This window comes from Amblyomma mixtum, chromosome 8, assembly GCF_055824585.1.
Source record: "Amblyomma mixtum isolate Tamu chromosome 8, ASM5582458v1, whole genome shotgun sequence".
NCBI lineage: Eukaryota > Metazoa > Arthropoda > Arachnida > Ixodida > Ixodidae > Amblyomma > Amblyomma mixtum.
Genome location: NC_143019.1, coordinates 116,264,012 through 116,286,154, shown reverse-complemented (window position 1 = coordinate 116,286,154; position 22,143 = coordinate 116,264,012). Strand labels below are relative to the sequence as shown.

The 22,143-nt window shown below is 49.2% G+C and overlaps 1 pseudogene; it reads left to right on the top strand.

Moving 5' to 3' along the window:
* The first annotated feature begins 5,417 nt into the window (after positions 1-5,417).
* Positions 5,418-21,735, top strand: LOC149334054 (uncharacterized; annotated as a pseudogene).
* The last annotated feature ends 408 nt before the right edge of the window (positions 21,736-22,143 follow it).

Sequence of the window (22,143 nt, the reverse complement as noted above, 5' to 3'; positions counted from 1 at the left end):
GGTCTTTCCCGTAAAACAATTCATGTTATGACGATGGCACGGTGATAGGGCCGTAAAGCAAACACCAAGATATTTATGTTAGAAAGCTGTTGACAATGTTTCTGAATTAATGTTGCATGCAGTGCCATGGGAGGTCTTTATTGTAGAACAGGCGTACACAGAGTGCACCAGTTGGTAATCAATGTCAAACTTTTCTTCAGCGCAATACAATCATTTCTAGAAAAACCAGCGGGGTGAAAAACAAATCCAATTTCGAGGAAATACCTGCTCATATGTGTTTCATTTAGAATAAATAAGAGTACCCCTAAAACCGAACCATTCCGGTTACTTGGCGTTACGTTTACTTCATCAGACTGCGTTGCACTTAACACAACCATATAGCGCCTAAACTGTAAACATTTTTTAATATCGGCTAACAATCCTCTCTTTAGCGGTTAAATTCTTTGATCAATGCAATAACTGAATAATTTATATTACCAGAACGCTTTTTCGAGCAGTAAAAAGGTAGGAACGAATTCGAATCTTTTCTGAAATGTAAATACCAGCATTAAATAGCTAATCCGCTGTCTGGGGCACCAGCCAGATCACAAACACAAGAACAAGATACCGAGGGGATTTAAAACTGCTTGCATGGTTTGAATGAAAAAGCACTATCTCATCGTTATCTCTGCTGCGAGTTCTTTAAATATACCTTCCTTTCTATTGACATCCCTACTCATTAGCATACAGTCGTAGCAAACGCATACAGAAGGATTTACCTCTGTTCACCCAGAAGTAACTTGATTTTATTTCCTATGGCTGAGAGAATGGTGGCCCGTTTGATCACATCACTATCTAGAGCCTCCATATTATACGGCGCTGCAGAATGGCGGGCTATTACTGCAACGCGGGGAACGGATGGAAAAAGAACACACGCTATAAATTAAAACAGGATGAAAAGCTGCAACGCTTTCAGGCCATCTCTCCTTCCTGGTCAATTTATGCATTAAGAACGGGATAAAAGTTTTCTTTCGTATGGTGTGTTTCATTGCAATCCTTGTTTTCGTTCTTGTGCTTCGCTGCTTGGTTACAAAATGGAAGCATGTTTTTAGCAACATGATTTCTGTCGCATTAAATGCAAGCTAGCTATTACATGAGAAAGTTACCTGTGCATAGGCTACTACGACCTGCATACCGCTTGAAATGGAGGGTGTATTGATGGTATCTCTTGCAGGAGCAATCGCTTCGGCGGACGTCGTTGGTGCTACGCCCATAATATTATAGTGTTTTCTTTTATATCGATTTGTTTCATGTCTCTTCTCTCTGCACACCGTTGCACCTTACATCGATGTGCTGCACCGTTGCAACATTGCGTTGCACCGTAATTGGAGATATTCATTTTCTCGTCGTGGGTAGGGACGAACTGGGGACCGGACAAACATTTCTAAAGAAGGAAAGGCGAAAATATTGCCTTTAAATGCATTCTTGCAATAAAACACTTGTGCCGTCTTTTTCGTGCCTGCATGGTCCGTCGTGGACTTGACGAACTTGACTAGGAAATTGCTCCTCACAGAGCGACAGCATCCCAGCGACGTTGGCAGCGTCCGTAAGAGGTGCTTATAGGGCGGTTGAAACCTTATTACCACTGCTAATGGACACATGCGCCTTATTATTTTTTTTGTCTTCAAAGTGGAAAACAGACTACAGTAAAATGATTTTAACATCATGCGACTGTATTGATGGTGTTCGAGATTATCGTAGGTTTTGAGTATGCCTCATCTAAAATGTTCGTTGTCACCTTTTAAATTCAGCTTGGCAGAGAGCGACGGAATGTTTCATCTTGAACTGCCACCGAGCGCACTTGCTGGAAACTCCAGCGCCGAGTTCAGTTTATTTTAGGGCGCAGCTTCACCCAAGAAACAGTTTCCTTAAAGGCTTGAGCCCTTTCCTTGTTGCCGGACTACCGTCACCACCACGTGACAATATGATGCAACTCGTATTCCCGGCAAGAGAAAACGCCGACATAAGGTGAGCCCTTTACTGAACATACGTAATACATCTAAAGAGACCGGTACGGCCTGTCCATAATAATATTTTTACGGCACTGAATTCGAGGTCGAGGTTGTTTCTCTTTTACACATGAAAGAAGGAACTATAGAGCAAAAGTTGGTTCGACCTGACGAGGTCACAGTTGCTTAAATTCCCTAGCAACTAAATTCGCCGCATCTGTTAGGTCAGGCAGGGAGCAGAACTTAAGTGAGAGCTTCGCTCATTTCTCACAAATTTGTCCTAAGAAATTCCGGAAGCACATTCGAATTGCGGACAAAATTCTACATCTTCGTCGATAAAAAAGGATTACCTTTTCGAAAGCCATTTCTATGCATTTTAATGCCTATTTTCATCCTGTATTAACAAAAATGACAAACCACACTCCACATGTAAGAGCTCTCGCATTGCTGATTTAGTATCTTATGAGGTTGCATTTGAAATGTTTTTGAGAATAGTTTCAAAATGAAAAGATCTTGATGGCATAGCAAATGCTTTTTTAACTCGTTACGGAGTGTCTTGCTCGTTTTTTGACCAAAACTTTTCAAGAATGTTTGAATTTTGCATGTTTACCTTGTGACCGGCTCACCGCCAGTAATTATTCCTGTTCATAAAAAGATTACCGTTCAAGCATTAGCAATTACCTTTCCATCTTCATGGCTAGTTCCTGTTGCAAAGTTCTCGAACATGTTGTAGCTAACTGTCCATCTCAAATCTTAAACCTACATAGTTCTTTAATACCTCTGCACACGGCGTTCCTCGAAGGGCTTTCCAGCAAAGGCCTCCCTTTTCACCAGAGGAGCGAAAGCTCGAACTAGCAGCGAGGCAGCTACACCAGGCAGCCTAAAGGTGAAACAGTTGTAGAGGCTTAGCGCCCACTGCTATGCCTGAAGCGGCGGAAGAGAGTGTTTTGCAATTAAAGTGGGCTAATCTATTCATTCGTCAAGATTAGACAATTTTTTATTCTTGCTGCTTCCTTAAAAGAACTGCAAGAGCGGCTCCCGTCAGTAGCAGTAGGTTTAGTGTATTGCCTTGGCGACCAGGAGCACTCGGTGTTGCTGCAACAATTTTACCCTCTTGAAATATGGGAATGAAATATAAACGCTCGTCCAAAAAGCGAAACCATGCAAATCTTTCGTATTTTTAAAATATGTTTTCAAACATTGTTAGCTGCATATATTTTTTTCTTCGCTTTTACTTTTTGACGTTGGACGGCACTGCGATCACTGGTTATCGAAGGCTGCGCCTCTGGGTTCCAAAGGTCACCGACGATTGCGTTCGCCTGGAGGACCCTTAGCGGCGAAGTCGCAAAATATGTGCAGTATAGCGTCACTCTTTACGCCTTTTAACACAAACACCTGACTCTCTAAGGCCTTTCCGGTGTCCGTTTGAGAGGGGTATAAGTCCTCATTAACATGGTTTCCGAAAAGGATTCCATACGGTTAGGCTACTATTTCGGCAATCGACATGTTTAGTAAGACAGCAGATAAATCCGGAGAAATGGGCGTGCTGCTCCTAAATTTAATAAAGAGTGTGATAACCTTGCTTTTAAACTGAAACTAATAGGCCTCCCTTTAGAATTAGTTAAGTCGATTTATTCATAAATAAAACAGACAAAACAGTTTCTGAAGGTCAACGCCTGTTGCTTTTCGCTCCTACGCGTCTCTTATGGTGTGCCCGTCGGCAGTCTGGTAGGACCTCTTCTCTTTTTGGTTACCGCTACTAACCTACATGCTAAAATTTGAACCGACATTACAGAAACTGAAAATTAATAGAGACACAACAGTTCTGGTGCGTATAATAAGAAAGAAAATCAATTTCTTTACTTAACACGTAACTTGCAGTTGTTTAACCGAAGTAACAAAATAGAAATACCTTGGTTCTATCATCAAATCGCATTGAACTTGGTGTAATCATATAAAACACAAAACACCAACCTCTTATCGAAACCTTGGGCTTCTAAGTCATAAACTTAAACCATGTGGGGTGTTAATGGGGGGGGATATGTTTTCTACAATTAACGACGGCTGACACAGTTCACAACCGATGGATCCCACCCCGTGGTCGCACACGATGCCGAGCGCACGCTGACCCTAGCGGGCGTTGCTGTAAGGGAACAAAGGCACCACACTCTGGCTGACACAAAGAAGGCATTCATTGTTCCAACAATAACACCAGCTAGCAACAAAATCTGCTAAGGAATCGAGCACATCCGACTCACCAGCACGGTTACGAGCGAATGTTACGCCACGCTAGGGCAGAGGAGATACTTCACGGCCGGACGGGAAGAGATGCGGAAGAACGTTCCTGCCCACGAGGCTTCGCCCCGCCGACGAAGAGCTTGGCGCCTGAACGTCAGCGCGCGGCCAAGTTCCTAAACCGAAGGGGGCCGTCTCCTCCGCGCACGTGCGGAGCAATCACGCCATCCGTGGCGCTCGTGTCGCAGCGACGCTGGCGCCCTCCCTTGTTAGTTAAGGTAACTAACCAGGCTAGCAAGGGTGCATCACGGGGAAGTCAACCACAGGGGATCACGGGACAGGTCCCAAAATCCGACAACCCGAAAAGCAAAAGTATTACCGTGCTAATATATAATAGTACTCAAGTCAGAGTACGGATCGATAATCTGGGATCTATCGCGCAAAGAAAGACATAGTGAATTTGAAGAAGTGCAGCGGCACACTGCCCGTTTCATTTATAATAAACATCGTCGCACTCATTCACTAACGGCTGTAATGACCGCAAAAGGTTTGCTCTCCACATCAGAATAAAAGTATCTCGCTTGAAATTTATGTATTCATTTCTTCGCTGAAGAAGGATGGTGTGGGATATACAGATATCCTTCACCGCCCGCGCGCCGAGTCACGCGACGAGAGCGCGCGTCGCCGGGCGTGGGGAGAGAGGGCACCCGGCTACTCTCTTCATTCCCAGCTCGGATGTGACCTCACGGCTACGCACTGGCACTGTACGGAAGGGGCCAATGTCTTACCTTGAGTACGAGCGGTCGCCTCAAGAGAAGGATGTCGGGGGGATAAAAGAGGAGCAGCGGGCGGCGGGGACCTCTCTCCTGCCGCTGCGATCCTCTGAACCTTTTTGTATCTGATAGAACATTCTTCCGCAGTGTGCTTGCCTTGCGTTAGGTTAATAAACTGTTTCCTAACGTACTGTCTCGTTGCCTATTTCGTCGGAACCTGCCGTGGCTGTGACTTTGCGCCACGGGTTGAGGACACGAGTCGCTTACGAGAAACGCCTGCGTGTAGCCGGCACAAATTCTCGCCTTCCGGTCCGGGTGGTCGCGGAGGGACCCCATATCGTGGGGCGCGAACGTGAGGCGAACTAGGCAATTGAGCAGTGTACTTGGTTGGAGCGAACGACTGTCGACGCCCTAACAAAGGATGACAGCTGAGAGGCCTCACTTCCAGTCTTTGTTCATGCTGTCAGAGCTAGCAGCACAGAGCCAGGGCTCCCTACTTGACTTGCCTTTGGAAGGTGTGAATCTTGAGTGTTCCACGCGGAATAGCCCAGTTGCATTCCCAGGCGCGTTGGCAGGTCTTAGGCCTGGTATGGGGGGCTCCACATCGGGCACCTCGCCGCTCCGTGGTGCGAACAATGAGGCACCTTTGCCTCATCGTTCGACACCATCAGCGGCTGCGCCCAACTCCTGGGGCGTTAGTCCGGAGTCATCCGAGGTGCTCTTGCAGAACCCGATGCAAGTTGTGCAGGGGCCGAATCCACGAAAGAGTTCGATTTGGAACGCGTTCGCTTTCTCTCTTGCCACCTCGCTCTATTGGTCGTGTGTCGTCCGCGCTGGCGGTGATGTCACTTCACGGAGGCGGGACCACGGATTTTGTTTACGTCATGAGACATGTCAATCAAGTGAAAGAGAACGCGTTCGGTCGCTGTGTGCAGAACTCTGAAAGTGGCGTTCGTTTCAGCGCGAAGAGAGACATGCCGGTACCTCCCGTCGCCCCGCTGTTGTTCGCGGTGCTCAGCGAATGTGATCGGTGGTATCGGCGGTCGCGCGTGCAGGACAATCCTTTTGACATGCCTGACGATTCCTTCCGAAGGCACTTTAGGCTGTCGAAAGGACTTGTACGCCAGCTATGCGAAGATCTCAAATCCCACCTTGGACCAACGAGGAAAAGTGCGCTCACAACCGACCGCAAAGTACTCTGCGCCCTACGGTTCTTCGCTACCGGGGGCTTCCAAGCGGCAGTCGACAGCGAGGCAACTATACGACTCCCGCAGTCTTCTGTGAGCCGGGCGATTTTGGCCGTCGCTCAGGCAGTCGTGCATGTCGGCACGGAGAAATACTGGGTGTCGTTTCCTTTGACTCCCTAGGAGAAGTCCCGCGCCAAGGCAGAGTTTTGGGAGCGTGGTCTCATCCCCGGCGTCGTCGGGTGCGTCGACGGTACGATAATCGCCATAAGTGCGCCCAAGAACATTAGCCGCGGCAAGACGCAGGCTTTTATGACGAGAAAAGGGTACTACGCCCTTAATACAATGGTGGTAAATGCTTTATTTACATTATACTAGTATATAACTGAGCATCTGGCGTATGCAATGTTTCGCCCAATTCACGGCAACATGAAGCGCACAAAATTAGTGTAGCTGCTCGCTGCTTCCCGCACAGTTACAGTATTGAGATAACCCGGAGTGAACATGGGCGCTGATATTTGATGCACGTTAACGGCCGCATAGCGGTCAGTAGAGTTGTGCACTGACACAGCTCGTTATCTCAAGATTCATCGTCCCTTCTCCAATATTAATAGTGAGAGCTTACGTACCATGATTACAAACTATGATTAATTGTGAGGGCCGTGCTATACTTCTTTGTTCAAATAGTTTTGCTAAAGGCATGCATCTCCGTGCATTCACTTTTTTTTGCAACTTTATTTGTATTAATATGCCTTCTTGGGTAACTTTATTTTTAATGCAATAATGCCATTGATGCTAAAGTACATTCTATTTAGCGAAATGGTTGTACTCCCTCCTGCATAGACTGTTATGGTCCACAGTATTGTGTAAATAAGTGCTTCTAGGTATCGTGAACAAGCTGTTTATATTAGTGTTAATGTCCTACTTGAAAAAAATTTTCTAATATTCGATTGGTCATCCTGGTCACAGCAGTTGCTACAGAGTTGGTGGTAGACTGTAATTATTCTGGTATTAAGTTTTTTTTTCTTATGGCATCCCAACAGGTGCGCCATGCATGTGCACGCATCCAGGCAATCGATCAATGCCGGCCAGGCTCAAACCACGACTCTTTTGTCTGGCGATATTCAGCCCTGCGACAACGAGTGAACGCGCATCTCTAAGAGGGAGAGCACCTTCTCGGTAACTGCTGCTTGGCAAAAACAAAACAAAAAAACTGAGGGATAGAACACTATTTTCTCTGCAGGTGACAGTGGATATCCTGTGGAGGAGGTGCTGATGACGCCAGTGCCCGGGCACCCAAGCACCCAGACGCCAGAGGGCCGCTACAACGAGGCACATTCCAAAATGAGGGTTGTAGTAGAAAGGTGCATTCGAATCTTGAAGAGTAGATTCCGCTGCCTGCAACAGTATAGGACCCTGAACTACTGCCCGGAGCGTGCAGCTCTACGTAGCTGCATGTGCAGCTTTGCATAACTTGTGCCATCAAGAAGGGGTCCGTATTGAAAACTGCTGGAGCAGCGAAGATGACGACAGCAGCAGTGATTCTGATAGCACCAACCTGGGGCAGCATCCACAACGTGCAGCTGTGGCAACATTGAGAGGCGACTCAAACCGGGCAAAACAAGCTGCTCTTAGTAGAATAGTTAACATGTTTGCACGTCCGAATATTCAGCACTCCGAATATCTAAGACGAGTGCGACGGCAGGTCATGCATCTGGTCAGGAGGCAGCGACGGCAGCGTTTGCACTGAATGCAGTGTGCACCACACCTCAGCAAAAAGAGCCTTTCGCAGATGATGATGCAGTTTTGTTGAATATTTAATGGATTAAGGGCAGCCTTGTTACAATTTTCTTTGGTGTGGTTTATTATGTTTAACATCTCAAAGCGACTCAGGCTATGAGAGGTGCCGCAGTAAAGGGCTCCGAAAATATCGACCACCTGGGGTTCTTTAAAGTGCACTGACACTACACAGCACATGGGCGCTTTGACATTAGGCCGTAGCTGCAGTGTCCACCACAAGAAAGAATCGGAAGCAGGTGACTGCAATTTGAAATGTTTAATTTTGAAAAAGATTTCAGTACAAGTCACTTCTACAACAGTTCTAAAGAATGTTATCACTGCCATCAGTGGCTTTTGTTGTTCTAACTGAATATGAAAAATAACAACCCATACTGCCACAATAATGAAACATTTGGTTAGTCATTATATCACAGCCATCGCCTGTAAATACTGATATCAAGGCAACCTAGTAAGTGCCTCTGCCTTCTTTGGTATGGTCATTCAAAACAATTGCTTCATTTAATCATTAACTGAGTAATGCAATAGCTGTATCATGGTCCAAAATTATTAGCAGTTTTTTTTTAACTTGTATCCCGCTATAGAATGTCAACCAGACACATTTGTTTGCAGTCACATTGATGCCATGGCATCATATTGCACTAAACACAGTATCTATAGGCAGTCATTATGGTGTGGTCAATTGCAGCCCTACTTGCTGCCCACCGAGTTGTTGCAGAGCAGCAAAGAAAGCCGGTGCTATTGTAGATAGCATGCAGAGTTGAGAAAGCAGCTCTCGGCGGTATGCAGCATCTTGCTCTACAGCAGCCGCTATGCGTTCCAAGGCTGCCTGGCATCCGCTGTGCTGCGTTCTAATGCTGCAGCCAATAGCGTCTGTGCAGTTTCTTGTGCTTGTAATGCTGAAGCAATAGCCTCCAAAGATGTACTTTGTACTGGTGCTTCATGTGCCATTATCTCCACACCTGCAGCTACAGAAGTTGCCTGGGTTGCATGCTCCCTGTCCTGTACAAATAGCACGTATAGAGAGCATCATATTAGTTGTATCTCGTGAATAGAAAGCAAGCAGAACGTATCACATGGCGATGTAATTGGTTGTGCCCTTTTTTGAGGAATAGGATCGAACAGGTGGCTGCCATAAAATGCGATTTTTCTGCCGTCCGGTTTTGTGAAACTGCCTGGAATAAAGCAACATGTATGCAATAACAGTGTGCAGCTTACAGTGTGTGTTATGTACTAGGTGTATGTAATGGCTGCCATGCATAGCAATTTTTGTGTCACCATCTCGTGTAAAACTGCCCTCCAAAAGCAACATGTGTGCAATTATTGTGCAGCTTAGTGTGCATTATGTACCAGGAATATGTTAATTTTTCACAATTAACACTTGCTGAAGTGATTTTTGCAGCTGTTGCAAAAGAAAGAATGCATACCGCTACTTCTTTTTTAGAAATCTCCAGCGACTTCTTGTAGTTTTTTGCAATGTCTGGAAGGTTGTCGGCAGGCATTGGTCGTCGAGGACGTACAGCTGGCTTGTTTCTGCCTGTTGTAAAAAGAAAGGAACAATGAAGTGCATAGGTCAATGGAATCGCCGATACATTCACTTCAGACTGTTAAATCTTGATCATAGACTAGTTTAAGTCAGCCCCTACCAAGTGATTCCGTAATGCTGTCATGGATGGAGCAGTGCTGGCTGAATGAGCATGTAATGCTAATTTGAGATGAGTTCATCCCACCTGTAATACTATATCTTCATGTTCATTAGTTTCCATGAGCACTCATTACAACAGCCCTGACTGTGATATACACTTGTGGCCAAGCTAATAATGTAGAGTGATGTTACTGTTCTCGTATGCCATTTCTGTGTAAAATTATACCACTTATTGTTACAAAATGGCAGGATGTCTTTACTAGGGAAGCACAAGCTGGCACTGTAATTTGATCCTAGTAATATGGTACAGTGCCGCTTAATTGTTCCTTTGCTGTTAACTAGTTGGCCTTCTTGTACAATTAGTCATGAGTCGAGGCAGGCCATGCGCAAAGGTGGAGTGTGTTATGAAATGCAGGTCAATTTGAATCCTAAATGAGTTTGAGTTGATGTGTTTCAGTGAGGACACTTGTGCTATTCTTACACTGAGTAACTACATTTCTATGAGTGAGGATCAGCTTTTTTCAATTTTGCCAAGGCATAGAGTAACCGGTTAAACTAGCTGACATATATCTCTGCACACTGTTCTTTTCCCTTTATTTTTTTTGCATTATGAGTCCACCCATTTTCTTTTCTGTCAGCATTGGGTGCACGCAATTTGCTTTTATGCTTCTCAGTTTCCTTGCAACTGAAGGGAGACATGTTAACTTTTGCAAAATATCTGGGTGCATCTGTGCCATTTCAGGGTTGAATAAATCATCTTGCTTGCAGTCAGTATTGTACCCTGTGCTTTTTCCATGATGTTGTCTTGTTTACACTGATTTTCTTTTAAGTATGACTTTTTGTAAATGCACTGCTGGCTCTGCTTATCACGCACATGTGTATGCAGATGATGTGTAGTAGCTTCCAACAAAAACTCAGGGTTATAACTTATAACTTACGTGGCAGTCCACTTGTGCCAGCCTTGTCACCCACAGAATCTCGCCTAGGTGTTAATGCGTCCAGCAGCAGGTGCTTTGGAGGTGGGGTAGTCTCGCAAGGGGTGGCAGTATCAGCCTGTTTGGAGTTTTGAGCAATTTCTGGCTGTCGAGCGACTGGAGGAGCTGGCTCCTGCCTTGCCTCCGCTTCGCGGCCATTACCCTGTACAACGTGATTGCAGTCATCAACTATATTTGGCTAATACGGTTACCGTGAAGAAAGCTACCGCAACGTACCAAGTGTAAACACTTGAAAAAAAAAACGGGAAGGGCGCTGAGAGCTCCTGTGATACTTGAAAGTTAGCATCTCTTGTACACCAATGTGACTTACCTGCCCTGTTCCGTCGTAAAACGTACCACATACGCCGAAGGCACTTGACCGTCCTGCAAGGACAAGTATGCGGCCCCCGAGTCCCGTCAGGCGGCCGCCACCGGTGCCGCTACGAGTGACAACGTGCGCTTGTTGACATAAGAACAGACAGTAAAGCGCGACCGGAGGACTTACTTGTTTTGGGAGTTTACAAACGCTGCGTCGTGCCGAGCGTTGTATACCTCTTTACTCAAGAATTTCTGCCATTGTTCGGCAGTCTTGACGGCAGGGCCTTCTTTGTTCAACTTTTCAGCGATCTCCTGCCACATTTGCGCCTTTAGCGCCTTCGCGATCTGCTGACTAATCTTACATGAAGGCTTCACCATGTGTGGATGTTCCTCCATGAACTCAACGAGCACTTCACGCTGGCGCGTCGAGACGTGCGGGCCCAGGCGGCAACCTTTGTGTGTTGACATGACTATACAGACCCGGCGACTAGAGAAAATGTCAAGCTGACAAAGTGCTGCCACGTGAAAAGTCTCCCGCGCAAGTTCAAAATGCCTATCGCCTTCTCGCGAACACAAAATAAAACAACACAATTGAGGGCGCCCTCTCGGGAACACAAAAGAAAACAAACCAACAAAGAAGCATTGAAACCTTCTCAAAATACATTCTATGTTTATTTTAAAGGCTCTGAGTAATAATTTGCATTATTGTAGCCAAACGCATACATTTAGAGGTTAAAAACGAAGAGAAGTTAGCATTTGGCACCTTAAAAATACAAGAAACCGAGATGGGACCACCCAGCAAAGCCGCTAGGCTGTTGCCTGCCCCCTTGTCCTCTCGCAATGTTCCTCCCACCCTTCTCCCGCCGAGGTCTACGTCAAACTGACGTCACGGCAAATCGAACGCGTTCCAAAGCGAACTCTTTCGTGTATTCGGCCCCAGAGCTTAATGGGTATGTTGCAAAACTATTTGGAAGCCCCGCCCAGGGACCCCGTGTTAGGATAGACGTGCCCACCTACACGAGGTACCATGATAGAACAGGGGCTAATGAGTACCTCGACCGTCTGCTCCATTATCAGCAAGCGACAGGAATCGCAGACGCCTGTTTCTTTGACGGAGCAAGCGGCCCGCTGGTACCGACTAACCGGCAACCGAGCGAGGGCAATGGAGGAGTTTAGCGCAAGCCTTCGCGACAAATTCCTTCCCGCAAACTGCGAGTGGCCTTTCAGGAGACGGCTGGGACTTCGCACCCAGCACCCCAACGAGTCTTTGTTAGAGTACGTCCGATCGATGGACGAACTGTATCGCCTCGCTGACCCTCGCGCCACGAACACGGAGAAAGTTGAGCGTGTCACACGACAAGCGCACCCGACTTTCGCGGCCTACCTGAGAGGAGGCAGGTTTAGAGACCTGGACGAGCTAGCTGCTGAGGCGAAGCGCATTCAGGGAGACATCCTCTCAGCGCGAGCGTATCGGCCACCGCCACCCGCATCGCAGTCACTTGAGACGCGCTGCGCGTGGAATGGCAGCTCAGCGCGCCGTCCATCTAGAGCTGAAGCGACAGCACAGTTTGCTGACGAGCGTGTCCCGAGGGGTTGGGAATTGTCCGACCGCGCTTTGGACCCATTCAGCTACGCGTTGCGAACTGCACACGCTGCCGCAGAGCGGAACACACGTAGCCGAGAGCGCGCAGCCGACACGTGGCCGCACGAGCGGCCCCCACCGTCCGCACCGCGAGGTCGGGATCGAGGCGACCTACCGGAACGTGGCGCCCAGTGCACAGCCCTTCGGAGCCCGGGGAACCGTTGCTACCGGTGCAACCAACCGGGGCACTTCGCCCGCGACTAAGGCCGCCTTCCCGCCCGTGAGCAAACACGGTCCGGAAACGGCCACAGCCGCCGGTGATCGACCTTCGAATCCGCGCGGCGTACGCAGAGAACCCCGGTTTCCTAGCGCCTTTGGCATGTCGCGTAGGAAGTTCTGTTGACTTGCCAGTGCCGTTCATTGAGCTAACGATAGCTCGAAAGAAATTCACCGCGTTACTCGATACAAGGGCAAGCGATTCTTTGTTCGGTAACGAGGTGTTAGACCATCTCCGCGAGAACAAAATCCGGTTGAGAGAATGCGACACCACTTTTCGCCTCGCGAGCGGCACAGCGCAATCTAGCGGTGCAGCTAGGATAGTGGTTAGCTGGGAAAGATGCGTGCGGCGACAACCCCTCGTTCATCTTCCCTGTTTATCGGTTCCTGTAATTCTTGGGCGAGACTTCCTAGTCAAGACAGGCATTGTGACAGACATAACCAGCGGAGGCTATCAAGAGCGCACCACCGGTGCCTTGAAGCTTTTCGCGAAAGCCCCCGCGGCCTCGCAGTCAATTCAGGCTCTGAACGCAACGCGAGTGGAGGGAGACCGTGAAGAATCACCCCGCCGGCCCGAGGACGAGCATGCGAGCGGACAGTCGCCGCTGAGAGAGGGCCCACAGAGAACGCTGTCGCGGTAGAAAGCTGTTCTGCCGTGCCGGGGAGGGCAATGCACCTTTTGTTGTCGGAGGTGAACAGCGTATCGTAGAGGGCGAAGGCACGTTTAATTGTCATCTCTATTCTACGAATTCAACGCGACATTCACGGACCGTCCAGGCCTCACTACACTAGTAAGGCACAGAATAGACCCGGGTGATGCACTGCCTTGGAAGTGCAATCCTAGACCTATTAGCTTGGCTAAGAGAATAGCACTAGACGGCGCCTTAGATGAACTTATCGACACTGGCGTTGATGAGAGGTCTAACAGCCCTTGGGGCTTCCCGGTAGTCTTAGTTCCAAAGAAAGGCGATCGCAGACTGAATGAGGTTACGAGAAAGGATGCGTACCCTCTACCAACCATATCTTCTCTAGTGTCCAACCTATGTGGGGCGAAGTACTTTACAAGGCTCGATGTTAGCCGCGGATACTTTCAGGTTGAAATGGATGAGCGTGATAAGGAGAAAACTGCTTTCACTTGTCACAGGGTCTTTTCCAATTCAAGATAATGTCTTTTGGCTTGGTAGGAGCACCCGCTACTTATCAGCGCCTAATGAACCGTGTTCTGGGAGATGCGAAGTGGCAACATGCGCTCGCATATCAAGACGACATTGTGGTGTACTCGCAAACGTTCGAGGAACACCTGCGCCATTTGAGGGACATCCTAGAGCGGCTGAGGTCCGCGGGAATCACTTTGAACCCGAAGAAAACGCAGTTCACCGCGACCCGAATAACACTGTTGGTGTTCACGATCGACAAAGGCCGCATTCTGCCGTGCGAGGATAAACTCGAGGCATTGCTTAAGTTTCCGTCGCCGTCAGATATGGCTGGTCTCAGACGCTTCCTGGGAATGGCGAACTTTTATCGCCAGTTCATCCCAGATTGCGCAGCGTTGCAGGCACCTTTAACAACGCTTTTGAAGAAGGGCGAGCGCTGGAGTTCGGGTCACGAGCAAGAGGCTGCACTGCGCAACCTCACCAAGGTGTTCGCGGACACGGCTGAGTTGCAGCTACCCGACCTAAACAGGGAGTTTGGGATTCAAACACACAAGCGACGCGGGCTTAGGAGCAGTGTTGCTTCAGGAGCATGAATGCGTCCTCTGCCCGGTAGCGTTCGCGAGCCGTTCACTGACGCCGGCAGAAAGTATCCACTCGGTGACAGAGAAGGAATGTCTTGCGATAGTTTTTGCTCTGCGGAAGTTCGACCACTACGTCGACGGGGTGGCATTTGTGGTCGAGACGGATCACATGGCGCTCGCCTGGCTGAGACGACTCAGTGAGCCAAGCGGTAGCCTAGTGCATTGGGCCCTGTTGTTGCAGCGGTACGACTTTACCGTACGCTCCCGCAAATGGAAGAACAATGCCGTGGCTGACGCACTCTCGCGAGCGCTTGTCCAGAGCGAGGAAGGCACGCGACCGACCGCTCGACAGAGAGATCTGAGAGTGAGGGACTCTCCCCAGCCGTAGCCGAGGTAAGGGACGCGGACCGACCGTTGATCCCGGGCGAGAGCGTGAACCACGTGGACTACGCGAGTTCTATGGGGATCGTGTTCTGTAGAAAGGAGTTGATCGAAGCTCAGCAGATGTATCCGTTTTGTCGAATGGTGTTCGACGGGCTCAGGGAGCCGGGCGGCCGGGCCGCAGCGCAAACGGGGACAGCTGGTTTCGCTGTCGCTGGGGAGCGCTTGGAAACAGCTGGTAGTGCTGTAAGTGCGCTGGATTTCTATCTGCTGGATTCCGACGGCGTCCTGCTGAGGTATAGTTGGATTCCCTCTTGATCTCGTAGAGGGAAATTTAGTTAATGATGATTGTTGCAGGATTCTTGACGTCTTGAAGATTCGAATTGCTCAATCACATTGCAAGAGGACACTTTAGGAGAGGTTAACTTTTTATAACAATTAAAAGCACAAAGGAGGATACAAGCAAGGAGAAAACATATTTACACTTGACTGGCTCGTAGTTCTAGGTGACGAAACCAGCCATCGGTCCTGCCGAAGCAGCGGGTTTTAAATCCCATGTCCCCGCCCTCGGTGGGAGAATAACCAATCAAGTACTATACAAACATCCACCCAATAACTTATGGGGGAAAGGAAAATACCACCAATCAGCAATTGGGGAAAGAATAACACAACCAATGAATGATTGGGGAAAGAAGGTAACTCATCGCGACACTGTACACATATGCACACTTTCCACCATCACGATTTCGGATAATTATGCTTTCCCGCTGCGAGCTTCGCGAACACTCGCTTTCCCAACGTCCGGTTGCCCCAAGTTCGAGGAAAGCCCCTTCAATCCATCTCTTTCCCATCGTCGCTCCTCATGCCTGCAACTAGCGTGACAATAGGTCAAAGCATGCCGCTGCAGACATGGTACAAAGAGCCACGCACTGTGCCGCGGGTCAGCCTCGCCGTACACACGTGCACACAGGATGCCGCCTAACGACTCCGTCAATGAGGGGAGTTTGACGTCTCCTGTAATCCCCCGCCATTCGGCGCCTCCGTTCTCCCGCTGGGTTCACTGACCCCTTTCTGTGCGGTTGTGCGGAGGGCCCAAGAAAAGGAACGTAATGGGCATTCCCATAAAGCGACCGGATGCAGCAAACAAAACACGGCACCGCGAACTTCACTGGTATATTCTCTTCGAGAACGACACAAGCGAGGCGTTCTAGGTGGTGATACCGCGAGTGTTGAGAGCGGCACTGTTACGTTACTTTCATGACTCGTGCATCGCTGGACATGCAAGCGGTCCCAAGACTTACATTAAGTTGTGTCACTTTGCTATAGAAGAACTGCAGATTGGGCTAGTTGGTGTAGATTCATAGTGATGGTTCAACAGCGCAAACACACACAGACCAAGAAGGAGACAAGACACACACAGCGCTGAACTTACAACTGATTTTTTTATTAAGAAGAAGCATGTCATAATATACACACACGAAAACAACACACATGAAAAATCAGCGAACATGCGCAATGTCAACTATCTCATAGTACTAAAAAAGGTAAAAACCGCTTTACAAGCACGTGTGTATCCACAGATCCACTATCCACTGTGTAGCATTTTCATTTCCCTTACAGATAATGTTACAGATGGCGCACTCACGCACCCTTTATCTTTCCTGTTAATGTGAAAGGCTTCAGCAATTTCTCTAGTGCGCTGGTCAGAATGACGAAACAACACATCAGTATCACCAAAAAACGGTGTGCATTTGCATGTGAAACAATGCTTTGCTAAGTTTGTTTCCTTGTTCTTTAACGAATTAGCGTGCTCCATGAGCCGCACGTTAATACAGCGGCCAGTCTGGCCGATGTAGGTTAAGCCGCAGGACAAGGGGATAGTGGGACCTGTCTTACAGGGAACATATCTTGTCACATGATTGATGTTGCAAGCATCTCTTCTGCGCCCCTCATGCCTTCTTTGAACCGCCGCTCCCACTCTTTCTAGCTTGTTAGGAGCAGAAAACAGAACTTCTACTCCATGCTTGCTCCCCACCTTCTTAATCCGGTGCGACAGCGCGTGGACATACGGCATAACCACTATCTTTCTTCTTCCTTCTTCCGATCCCTTCTGCTGCCCAGACGTGTTTGCAGGCGATTTCAGTGCACGGAGGACTTTGCCTGCACTCGAGACGAGCACTGAATCCGGGAAACCAGCTTCCCTACATCTGTTTGCCTGGGCTAAAAGACTAGACATCATTTTGCTACCTGGCTTGGCATGAAAAGGGACGAAACACGCTACGCCCGCTCGTGCCATGTGTGCCAAAGCTTGAAGCCCCGAGGTGGGCGACAGCCCGGCCTCATGCATCCGATTAACAGCCAGACCCTCTGGCAAATCGTGGCGAGTGAAATAATGGGACCGTATGCCACGACGCCGAGTAGGAACAAGTTTTTGCTGGTGGTCACGGATCCCTTCAGCAAGTGGGTTGAAGTTTGCCTCCTTAGAAAGCTCGCGGCACGAGTGATCACGGAGAAGCTGATGGACGTATTCATCAGGTTCGGTGTCGCAGAGCAGCTGATAGCGGACAACGCGTCCTACTTCACTGCGAAGGTGTTCGTAGATTCGTGCGCTGCACTCGGCATTAAGCACAAGAAAACGACCACCTGTCACGCTCAGTCAAACCCCACGGTACGAGTCAACCGCAACATCAAGCACATGCTTGTCGCGTACTCTGAGAGGCACAAAGATTGGGACTCCTATCTGCTGGACATCGCGTTCGCTTTGCGTTCGACCGTTAACCGCTCGACTGGGTATGCGCCGTCTTCTCTCAATCTGGGTAGAGAGCTGCTAAATCCGATGGACCGGGTTCTATCGGGCAGCAGAAAGACGCCAGTCGCTTCGTCAGCACGAGCTGAATACGCGACGCAGCTGCGCGCTAAGATGACGGAGGCCTTACGCAAGGCTCGCCGCAACCTGGGCATCGCTAGGGCGCAGCAGAAAGCAGAGTCATCATCATCATCAGCCTGACTACACCCACTGCAGGGCAAAGGCCTCTCCCATGTCTCTCCAATTAAACCTGTCCTTTGTCAGTTGCCCCCACTGTATCCCCGCAAACTTCTTAATCTCATCCGCCCATCTAACTTTCTGCCGTCCCCTGCTACGTTTGCATTCTCTTGGAATCCACTCCGTTACCCTTAAGGACGAGCTGTTATCTTGCCCTCGCATTAAATTCCCTGGCAAAGCCCATTTCTTCATCTTGATTTCAACTAGGACGTCATTAACCCGCGTTTGTTCCCTCACCAACTGCACCCGCTTCCGAACTTTTAACGTTACACCTAACATTTTTCTTTCCATAGGTCGCTCCGTTGTCCTTAACTTAAGCTGAACCCTCTTTGTTAGCCTCCACGTTTCTGCCCCATAGGTGAGTACTGGTAGGATACAGCTGTTGTATACTTTTCTCTTCAGGGATATTGGTAAGCTACCATTCATGATCTGAGAGAACCTGCCATATGCGCTCCACCCCATTCTTATTCTTCTAGTTATTTCCCTCTCATGATCCGGATCTGCGGTCACTACCTGCCCTAAGTAGACATATTCTCTTGCTACTTCCAATACCTCGCTACCAATGGCGAACTGCTGTTCCCTTGCTAGGCTGTTGAACATTACTTTGGTTTTCTGCATGTTCATTCTTAGCCCCACCGTTCTGCTCTGCCTGTCTAACTGATTGATCATGCTTTGCAGTTCTTGTCCTGAGTGGCTTAGCAAGGCAATGTCATCACCGAATCGTAAATTACTCAGGTATTCTCCATTAACTCTTATCCCCAACTGTTCCCATTTCAGTCCCCGGAATACCTCCTGTAAGCAGGCAGTGAAGAGCATTGGCGAGATCGTGTCTCCCTGCCTGACACCTTTCCGTATTGGAATTTTATTGCTGACTTTATGGAGAACTATAGTAGCTGTGCAATCGTTATAGATATCTTCCAATATTTTCACATAGTACTCTTCTACACCCTGATTCCGCAATGCCTGCATGACAGCTGAGGTTTCCACTGAGTCAAATGCTTTCTCGTAATCAATGAAGGCTATATATAGGGGTTGGTTATATTCTGCGCATTTCTCTATCACCTGATTGATAGTGTGAATGTGATCTATTGTCGAGTATCCTTTACGAAAGCCTGCCTGATTATTTGGTTGACTAAAGTCCAAGGTTGTCCTGACTCTATTAGCGATTACCTTAGTGAATACCTTGTAGGCAACGGACAATAAGCTGATTGGTCTGTAATTCTTCAAGTCCTTGACGTCTCCTTTCTTATGAATTAAGATAATGTTAGCGTTCTTCCAAGCTTCTGGTACTCTCGAGGTCACAAGGCATTGCGTATACAGGGTGGCTAGTTTTTGTAGCACAATCTCTCCTCCGTCCTTCAACAAATCTGCTGTTACTTGATCCTCACCAGCTGCTTTCCCTCTTTGCATTGCTCCTAAGGCTTTCTTTACTTCCTCCTTCGTTACTGGCAGGATGTCCCATTGCTGTGCTCGACTGCCTCCCTCAGTAACTTGATGATTAGATTCGCTACTGTATAGATTTTTGTAGAACTCTTCGGCTAATTCAACTATCTTATCCATATTGCTGATGACATTGCCCTGTTTGTCTTTTAGCGCATACATCTGGTTTTTACCTATGCCCAGTTTTCGCCTCACTGATTTTAGGCTACCTCCGTTCCTTAGAGCATGCTCGATTTTCTCCATGTTAAACTTTCTCATGTCCGCTACCTTGCGCTTATTTATTAACTTCGATAGCTCTGCTAGTTCTATCCTGTCCGTGGAGTTAGACGTCCTCATGCTTTGACGTTTCTTAATCAGATCTTTAGTCTCCTGAGATAGCTTGCTGGTATCCTGTCGAACAACCCTCCCACCTACTTCTGCGGCGCACACTGTAACGATAGCTGTAAGGTTATCATTCATTGTTTCAACACTACGGTCGTCTTCTTCAGTTAAAGCGGAAAATCTGTTTTGCAGCGACATTCTGAATTCCTCTACCTTCCCTCTTAATCCTAACTCGTTAATAGCCTTTCTCTTCACCAGTTTCCTCCGTTCCCTCTTCAAATCTAAGCTAACACGGGACCTTACCATTCTGTGGTCGCTACAGCGGACCTTACCGAGGACCTCCACATCCTCTATGATGCCAGGGTGTGCACACAGTATGAAGTCTATTTCATTTTTAGTCTCACCATTGGGGCTCTTCCACGTCCACTTCCTGTTTGCTCGTTTGCGGAAGAAGGTATTCAGGCGGTCGTACTCTGCGGAAAGCAGAGTACGACCGCTCTTACCGATATGTTCACTACGAAGTGGGCGGTCTGATGCTTCGGCGCCAACACGTTCTGAGCGATGCTAGTAGACAGTTCGCGGCCTCTTTGGCGCCGAAATGGATCGGGCCGTTCCGCGTGCGAGAGAAGCTTTCCTCGCTCGTTTACAGGCTCGAGGACTTGCGTTCGAAACCGAAAGCCGGACCGGTGCACGTATGCGACTTGAAACGTTACTTGCAGCGAGATGAGTGGGTCCAGGACGCAGCCCGACGCACGCCGCAGTCAGAAAACGAGCGCGGCGATCAGCTGGCGAACTCCGCGTGCCGCTATAACTTGCGCCGTAGGCAGCAATAAAATCTTCCTGCGCGGACTAGACCGAGGGCGCAAGCCGACACGCAGTCTCGTTAGATGCATCAACGTATGGGCCGCTCATGCCGATCAATGTTGCGTAAGACTTACTTGCATTAACCCTCATGACTCTCGTGAGGACCGAACAGCTACGTAGCACGCGCTGCGGGAGTTGGTTACATCTGTGTTGACCTTTTTCGGCGCAGATGGAAAAGAAGCAGGACGCATCATAACAACATCGTTCACCACTACCACCAAGTAGAAGCCACCATCCAGCTTCGGCAACTCACCGCGCCCATGGCCCGCCGCTACGCCACGCCCGCGACCTGCAGCCGCCACCTTGCGGCAGCCAGGCCGCAACAGCTACCTGCCACACCGCATCGGAGCTAACCGCCGGCCTAACCCCTGCCGACTGTACGCCGCTGCACCCGCCTACCCAAGAACAAGCTGGCCAAAAACAGAGAGCGGTGCCGAGACGCCATTATCACCGCAACCCTGGGCCCTCGGCAGCTGATCAAGTATGCCAGGGCGGCCCAACCGCGGCCTCTACCATGGAAGCACCGCGGCCCTTGCCTCTGAACCCACCTGACATAGCATCTCAGGGCGGCGAAGCCACGAACCTGGCCTCCAAGCATTCTCAGGCGTTGCCATGGAGGGGGTCAACCACCCTCATCGGAGCGGAGCAGACGCGGGTACTCGGAAGTCAGTGACCGATCGCGAGCTACCTTTCGAAATCGGCATCTCGAGGGTGGTCAAGCCTTTGGACCAGCTGATCGGTGCGGGCGTGGCGCGGACGCCAACAAGTGTACCGGCGGGAGCCGAGGAACTTCGATCCCTGGATGGCGGAGAAGATAAAGTAACGTTGCGCCTGCTTCTCTGTTCGGGAGGCTTTATAAGGAGGGGAGGATGTGAGATATACAGATATCATTCACCGCCCCCGCGCTGAGTCACGCGACGAGAGCGCGCGCTGCCGGGCGTGGGAAGAGGAGGGCACCCGGCCACTCTCTTCATTCTCAGCTCGGACGTGACGTCACGACCAGGCACTGGCACTGTAGAGGAGGGGTCATTGTCGGGCCTTGTGCGCAACCGGTCGCCTCAAGAGAGGGACGTCAGTGGGGATAAAAAGGGGAGCAGCGTGCGGCGGGGACCTCTCTCCTGCCGCTGCGATCCTGCGAGTTGCCCCACGGCTCCTGGACGACCACACGCCGGTCGATGACGACTTGGTGAGCAACTGAACCTTTTTGTATCTTCTAGAACATTCTTCCGCAGTGTGCTTGCCTTGCGTTAGGTTAATAAACTGTTTCCTAGCGCACACTGTCGTTGCCTATTTCGTCCGAACCTGCCGTGGCTGCGACTTTGCGCCATGGGTTGGGGACACAAGTCTGGCGTACGAGAAACGCCAGCGTGTAGCCGGCACGGAAGGTCGCCTTCCCGGCCGGCTGGACGCGGAGTGACCTCATAATACACTGCTGGGAGAGTTTGTAATAATTCATCGTTTGTAATAATTCAAGACCACACAGACGTCTGTCTTGTCTTCTTGCTTCGTCCTTCGTCTGGTCCGCGCTGTACCCCCTAGCGATCAATCACTTATTCGTTTAAAATGTGGTCTTTCGCCTATAGACTA